The 8,121-nt window shown below is 32.9% G+C and overlaps 1 long non-coding RNA gene across 1 annotated transcript; it reads left to right on the forward strand.

Annotated features, from left to right (window-relative positions):
- Nucleotides 1-4,820: 4,820 nt before the first annotated feature.
- LOC115627981 lies at nt 4,821-6,224 on the forward strand. Its single transcript, XR_003995726.1, has 4 exons — nt 4,821-5,498; nt 5,566-5,672; nt 5,725-5,881; nt 5,990-6,224. It is a non-coding gene; the product is annotated as an uncharacterized LOC115627981 (long non-coding RNA).
- Nucleotides 6,225-8,121: the final 1,897 nt, after the last annotated feature.

An 8,121-nucleotide genomic window follows, 5' to 3' on the forward strand; every position in this document is an offset into this window, starting at 1 on the left:
TGGGTGTGTGGGTGTGTGGGTGTGTATTTGTGTCTGTGCTCTCGTGCTCTCTCATTATCTTACAAAACTAGCCATGAAATTGCAAAACAATAAACCGAAACTTAAGCACAACAAAAAAAATATATTTCTTTACATAAGTACATATGTACAGCATCTACATATATACGTATATATGTACGTATATATATATATATATATATATATATATATATATATATATATATATATATATATATATATATATATATATATATATATATATATATATATATATATATATATATATATATATATATACATATCTATATATACTCGTACAAATGAAAGTAAGAGCGAGTACAACGTTAAAGTCGCGCCAATCAGACTCGTTTATACCCTGTACTCAACTCTTCCTCCACTACAGTCCCTCAACTAAGACTTCCCTGTACGAATCGTTTTTGTGAGTCCACCTTTTTTGATCAAACCTCAGATTATAGGGAGGGACTTCAAAGAGGTATTCATGCCAAAGAAATATGCTTGTGCTATTAATATTGAATATTGCACCGATCGATCCTATGACAGCTTTATGATATAGTGCACCGATTCATATTTGCCAAATATCCTGAAGATATCTATCTTCTTAAACGAAAAAGTTATCCAACTAATCAGCGCTATGGCAGCTACTTAAAATAATGAGGCAAGTCTACGTACCAGATGTTATGGCTCAATAGTTGTGGATGTTCATACAGACGGACGGACGGTCAGACGGTCAGACGGACGGGCATGCGTATGTACGAGTACGTCGACTCGTCTCCTCATGCCGGCCACATTGTTGCCAAACCATGGAGTCTGTCATGGTGTATAGTATACCTTTGCACCCCTCCGATTACAGGGTATAATAATGCTGGTTTCGTAGTGCGGGCTGTCGCTATAGGGCTGTGTGCGTTTGTGTGTATTACATTTATTTTTATGAGCCCCCTTTACATCTCCCATCCACAACATTTTGTGCCTTAGGTTTTGATTTTGTGTTTCTTTTCTCTCTGTTTAGCCCCCGCCCCGGCAGCATTTTTCTGCATTCCCCCTTTTGCTTTTATTGTTATTAATATTTCATTTCCTCTGTGGGAACAATTTCGCTTTATTTTCGGTGCGAAATGTGCGTGTGCAACAACACACAACAAAAGGCAGCATATTCCGAGTCTCGTAATCTGTGAGGTATTGGGAAGCGACGGCAACGTCGTCATTTACTTTAACATGCCACACTTTGAGGCATTTTGTTATATTAAGTTATAAATTTCAAGGTCGCCAGGAGGCAGTAGGTAGATCGGCTCGGCAGAAGCCAGTCAGCTGCTTCACTTGGCCACGCTTTCAAGGCAGTGCCGCCTCGGTTTTGGGCGTTTGGACCCTCGCACAGTGGGGTTGAAGAAATATTAATAAGAAATAAAAGCAACTGCTTAAAGAACTCTAGCTCTTTTAATTTTCAGAATATAGGAAAGCTTTTTAATAAGAACAATTAACTTTTCTCTACACTACCTATTAAGTTAGGCGACTCTAGTTCCTTTACTTTTCGCGCTCTACGCGTTCATACAGTCAGACGAACAAATAAGCAGAGTAAAAAACTATAGAATAAGACAAACTGGTAATCCATTTATGTAGTTAACTACGCAACACGCACTTCTGCGAAATCGAAAAATCCCGTTCTTTAAGCTCAGCACCTAACACCCCACTGTGCGTTGTTGTTGGTGCTGTTCCGTCTCCGGCATTAATGCTAACTAATTGCTTGGTTAAATGACATCTACGCGCGACAATTGCCGCCATGTGAGTGTCACCACACCCCCTCTCTCTCCTCTCTCCGCTCTCCGCTCTCCGCTCTACTCTCCCTGTGCTCGAGCCATTTGCCACTAACGAACAGCGAGGCTAGAGCTGTGCGCGTGACTTAATTTCTTTTTGTTGTTTATTTCGCTATTCATGTGTAATTTATATTTAGTTTTCATTCTTGAGCCTCAAACAAGACTTCGTTTGCTTTTGAATTCATTTTAAAATTAAGCTTTCAATGTTTTTGCCGAAGCATCGATGATTGTCGATGTATCTCGTTCAAAAAAAGATCGGAAAAATCGAGTGCTTTTTATCAAAACATCGACGATATCAAAAAAAAATCAATGTTTTCTTACAACCCTAGCGTCTACCAAAACAAGGACCTGTGAGTAGCCTGGTTGGGAGTCTGCATTCCTTTCAGTGCAGTTGCAGGAGTTTTCAGACTCTGTTCAGATGATGTTGCAGTTGTAGATCTGTAGCTGCAGTTTGCTGCCCTTTCACAGCTTTCAACATATTGTCCAAATAGTATTTCAGTAATCAGCCGTGCACGAATTCTTGCCCATCTCTAGTGGCGGCTCATGTGCGTGTGTGTCAACTGAATTGCTTTTGGGGTGCGTGTGTGTAAAATTGCTGATGTGGGAAATGAAATCCATGCTTAATATTATGAAAATTTAATTTGATATTAAAGGGCAAGCCCAAGAGCCTTTTTTCTGCCTTTTTCTTGTCAGCTCAGCACTCTGTGAGTCTTAGCCTAGTCTTATTTGGCTTTAATCCTCTAATTTACCAACTGGAACGCACAAAAGTAGGCAACAGTATTTTTTTAAGTATTTCTATAGAAACACTTTCCTTATTCATTGGACTGGAAATACAATTTAAAGGCTCTTAATTAAGTCGGCAAAACACGTCAGCAAAAAGGGCCAAGCGATGTTGTTGTAATTGTTGTTGCTGTCTCTGCTCTCCACTGAGACTTTGGGGCAACACCTGCTGCGTTGCTGTGGCGCCACAACTGTTACGATTGCCTTAATGAAGGCCTTGCCCAGCACAATTATAAATTGTTAATGCCTCTTCTAACCGATTTCTGAGGTCAAATTGCAAATGCAAATGTTACGAGTCCTTGCGAGGCCAAAACTTCATTAAATGTGGAACTAAATCAAAAATGTAACCAAACAATTTGTCGTTAATAATAATTAATAATAAATGAAGCGACAACAAGCTTATGAATTCAAATTACATGCAATGCTATATACAGAAGCTGAAGTGTGCGAACATTAAATTTCATAGAATATGTATTTATGATCCGAGGTCTTCACATGAAAAGTAAAATGTAAACAAATATTTGAGTTCTGCAAAAAAGAAACTTTCTATTTGTTTACTTTTTGTGATTTTCCGTTGATGCACTTTTTCTTATTTTGTTGTTTATTGTTGCTTGTTTATGTGTGTTGCTACAATTGTTTACATTTCTCGAAAGTACGCTTTCGTTTTAAAATTATTTTTGGCCCAAAATATATGCACGCACTAGAACTTTAAATGCATTTTTCAAATTAAATCAATTAAATAATTAAAACATTGAAACATGCATTTTTTATGTAAACATATACACTCTGGATTATCAGATGCTCTTGTGTTGTTGTTGTAGCTAAACGACTATTCAAAGACGTGAAAGGATTGCAATTTGAGAACAACAAAAAACCTAATGTGGCTGAAAGGGAAATGCTCGGGCCAGTCCACTCACCAGACTCCAATTGACTTGTAATAGGAAATTCTGGAAATGGTTGGTTCCAAAAATCTGCAAATCCACAAAACTATACAAGTATGTCTACAAAGCAGAACTACTGGATTGTATTAGAAATCTTAATAGGTTTCTTATAACCATATTCAAAATTTCATTACAAATCGGTGCACTATAGTTTCTCTTGTAGTTTTTATTATATATTTCGTTTTAAAATGCGATTTCATATTAAAGTTGTTATACAACTTATTTCAGTTGCAGGACTGTGGAAAGGAAGATGGAGTATGGCATTATTACTAGTTACATATTTTTAATTATAGTTTTTTATTTTATTATATTTTGTAAGTCAACAAACAATGACTGTTGACTTTAGGAAAATTTATAAAAAAAGCCGTATAAGCTAGGAAAGCCGAAGTAGAAGAAATCTAATCAAATTCTAATCCGACTCGATGGGGGAACATTATGTGCCTCTCGGGGCGTCATTGAATCAACCAAATAAAAAGAAAAACTTAACAGAGAAAGGAAAATCAAATCAAAAGCCCCCAGCCAAATAAAAAATTACAAATCGATCGACACCGTGCTTAATATTGGAGAAATTTAAATTCACTAAACCCTTCTGGACTGCTGCCACAAGAATTGACGGTGAAATTCGGAATTGCAATCGTGCTTTTGAGAAATTCAAGCCATGTGCAATGGGACGATGCTGCTTATTAAGGAAAATAAAACATCAAATACAAGTATATTTTACAGAGAACCTCTGACCCAATAAAGAATAACAAAAAAATCTAAAAACGAACAAAAAATCATTAAAATAATTGTAATGTATTAATGATTTACACGCGGTCTTCAACATTATGCTAGGTCTTTATTCATTGCCACTTCATTCCGTTCTCTCTTGCTGCTTACATTTTCTCTTGCTTATCAACTTAACTTAGTGTGGCAGTGTTGGTTTTACTTAAAAACGGCAAACAACTCTTAACATCCAACAATAATAATATCCAAAATAAATTTCACTCCTTCTTAGTAACTCATAGCTAAAAGAAAGGTGTATGTGTGTCAAGTGTGTGTGTGTTATAAAAAATTTGTGTAAAAATACCCGTGCGAAGCAGAGGCAGGACGCTAGTAGATTATAAATATATACCTAATATCGACATGTTGCCAGCTTCTGATGTTATTCTTAAAGATATAGTAGCCTTAGCAAAACCTTTTATCTATACTGTCAACATTTAATTGGCATTTTTTTGTTTTTAAGGAGTAAAAGTTATTTTTTGATCGTTTTTGACAAAAAATGAAGCCTCAACGGGAAAGTATGTTCGCAACATGTCCTTTCTCTAGCGAGCATCGAACTCTCCGCTATCTACTGTGGAGGCATATGCAGTATTGTCCTGAAAATCCTGACAATAAGAAGTTGGAGAATGAGAAGCCATCGCATACTAAAGAACTCCAGCTACGGGACAGCCTGGCTGCCCAAAATTCTCTTGCCTCATCAAAGTCGGCAGAAGAGAACATTCCGACGGCAAGGAACACCATAGAACAGTCATCGGCACCACAAGAGAGTGAAGAGGAGGGCTGGGATGCAGAGCCACCTGCACCCCCAAATGTGTATCGTTCGAATCTTAAGGCAGACATAGTCGTAGGTGCGGTGGAATTCTCTGAGCCACGACATAGTCCAAAATCTGCAGAACATCTGCAGAAGGGAGCACAAGCGGATTCGACATCATGCCCTGAGCCGCGGCAGCGTCCTCCGTCTCCATACCCGCCCCTGAGAGAGAGTGAAGAGAACTGGGATGCAGACCCACCTGCACCCCCATATGTGTATCGTTCGAGTCGTAAGGCAGACGTAGTCGTAGGTGCACTTAGTTTCAATTCTAGGTCATTACGCCGCCACTTTACAGTAGGTCATCAGCTATACCCCAAGAAAATACTTGAAATTGATGAGCGTTTTAATGCTTCAAATGAAGACGCATCTGAACTCTAGGTAACTACGACTACTCTTTAAGATAAGTATTTTTATGGCTTATATTTTTAAATGATCTGTGTTGCAGAAACCATACGTTCTATACCCAAATCAAGCAATCCAGAACACACAACTATGGTTAAAACAGAAGACACTGATATTTCCAGGAATCAATAAATTAATCATTTAACAAAAGTAAGCATAAATGCACCTTTTGTAATCCGTATATTAATACGTTGCTTTCCAGATTACGATCATGAAAGTTCGTATATACTTTAAGCACTATTTATTCCGTGTCGAGACCTGAGACCTGTTGTCTCTAAACACCTTTCAACAATCAATTAGAACACTTGAGAAATTCATACCTATATAAAAGACTCACACAAGATCTTCACTTATCACAGGTAAGTGTACGAGTACAGTTTCGGTCTTACAATTTCACATTTTTTATATGCCCAAAAAACCGAATAGGTATTTCAAATTGATCCGACCTTTAAAACTATTTCCAACAGTTGTTTTCCAGATTACTATCGTAGCCAAGTATGGTCCAAATGTATCCGAACTATATATCTGTGATTCGTTCCGAGACCTGAGACCACATCAAGAACCAAAAACTCAATAACACCTATAATGCTATGAAACAACAGCAGAAAACTGAAATAACTCACAATTTCAACGGATATTGAGACTGTTTTTATATAATTCTTCAATAAACAAATAACGGCTGGTGTTTAAAAAACACTCTATACACACATACATACATATATCAACTATTTTCGGGTTTTATTTTAATATCCAGTGTATCCTTTCATTTAATTTCTTCTTTCTTCTTTTCTAATTTTAATTTTAATCTATAGCTTTTTATCCGTCCTTATCGCTTAGTCCACGAAATCACATTTCGTCAATAGAGGGCAGTACTTAGTAAGATTTTCTGCAATCTACTCATCCTGCAAATGGTTGATTTAACCTCACTGATAAAAGATGTATGTATGTATATGAAAAAAAAAGAAAAACAGGAATGAATTAAGATTTTGGAGGGCGCATCGGATATACATACATACATATGTACTTTTACGAGTATGTAGATTGATTAGCCTTGTATCTTATATATCTTGTGTATCTAATATATCTTATATATCTTATGTGTCTTATATATCTTATATATCTTATATATCTTATATATCTTATATATCTTATATATCTTATATATCTTATGTATCTTATATATCTTATATATCTTATGTGTCTTATATATCTTGTGTATCTAATATATCTTATATATCTTATGTGTCTTATATATCTTATGTATCTTATATATCTTATATATCTTATATATCTTATATATCTTATATATCTTATGTATCTTATATATCTTATATATCTTATATATCTTATATATCTCATATATCTTATATATCTTATGTGTCTTATATATCTTATATATCTTGTGTATCTTACATATCTTATATATCTTACATATCTTATATATCTTATATATCTTATATATCTTATATATCTTATATATCTTATATATCTTATATATCTTATATATCTTATATATCTTGTATATCTTATATATCTTATATATCTTATATATCTTATATATCTTATATATCTTATATATCTTATATATCTTACATATCTTATATATCTTATATATCTTATGTGTCTTATATATCTTGTGTATCTAATATATCTTATATATCTTATGTGTCTTATATATCTTATGTATCTTATATATCTTATATATCTTATATATCTTATATATCTTATATATCTTATGTATCTTATATATCTTATATATCTTATATATCTTATATATCTCATATATCTTATATATCTTATGTATCTTATATATCTTGTATATCTTATGTATCTTGTATATCTTATGTATCTTATGTATCTTATATATCTTATATATCTTACATATCTTATATATCTTACATATCTTATATATCTTATATATCTTACATATCTTATATATCTTATATATCTTATATATCTTATATATCTTATATATCTTATATATCTTATGTATCTTATGTATCTTATGTATCTTATATATCTTATATATCTTATATATCTTACATATCTTATATATCTTATATATCTTATATATCTTATATATCTTATATATCTTATATATCTTATATATCTTATGTATCTTATATATCTTGTATATCGTATATATCTTACATATCTTATATATCTTATATATCTTACATATCTTATATATCTTATATATTTTGTATATCTTATGTATCTTATATATCTTATATATCTTATGTATCTTATGTATCTTATATATCTTATATATCTTATATATCTTACATATCTTATATATCTTATATATCTTATATATCTTATATATCTTATATATCTTATATATCTTATATATCTTATATATCTTACATATCTTATATATCTTATATATCTTGTATATCTTGTATATCTTATGTATCTTATGTATCTTATATATCTTATATATCTTATATATCTTGTATATCTTATGTATCTTATATATCTTATGTATCTTATATATCTTATGTATTTTATATATCTTGTATATCTTATGTGTCTTATATATCTTATATATCTTATGTATCTTGTATATCATATATATCGTATATATCTTGTATATCTT

This window comes from Scaptodrosophila lebanonensis, unplaced genomic scaffold, assembly GCF_003285725.1.
Source record: "Scaptodrosophila lebanonensis strain 11010-0011.00,11010-0021.00 unplaced genomic scaffold, SlebRS2 tig00000098-arrow-pilon, whole genome shotgun sequence".
NCBI classification, from domain to species: Eukaryota; Metazoa; Arthropoda; class Insecta; order Diptera; family Drosophilidae; genus Scaptodrosophila; species Scaptodrosophila lebanonensis.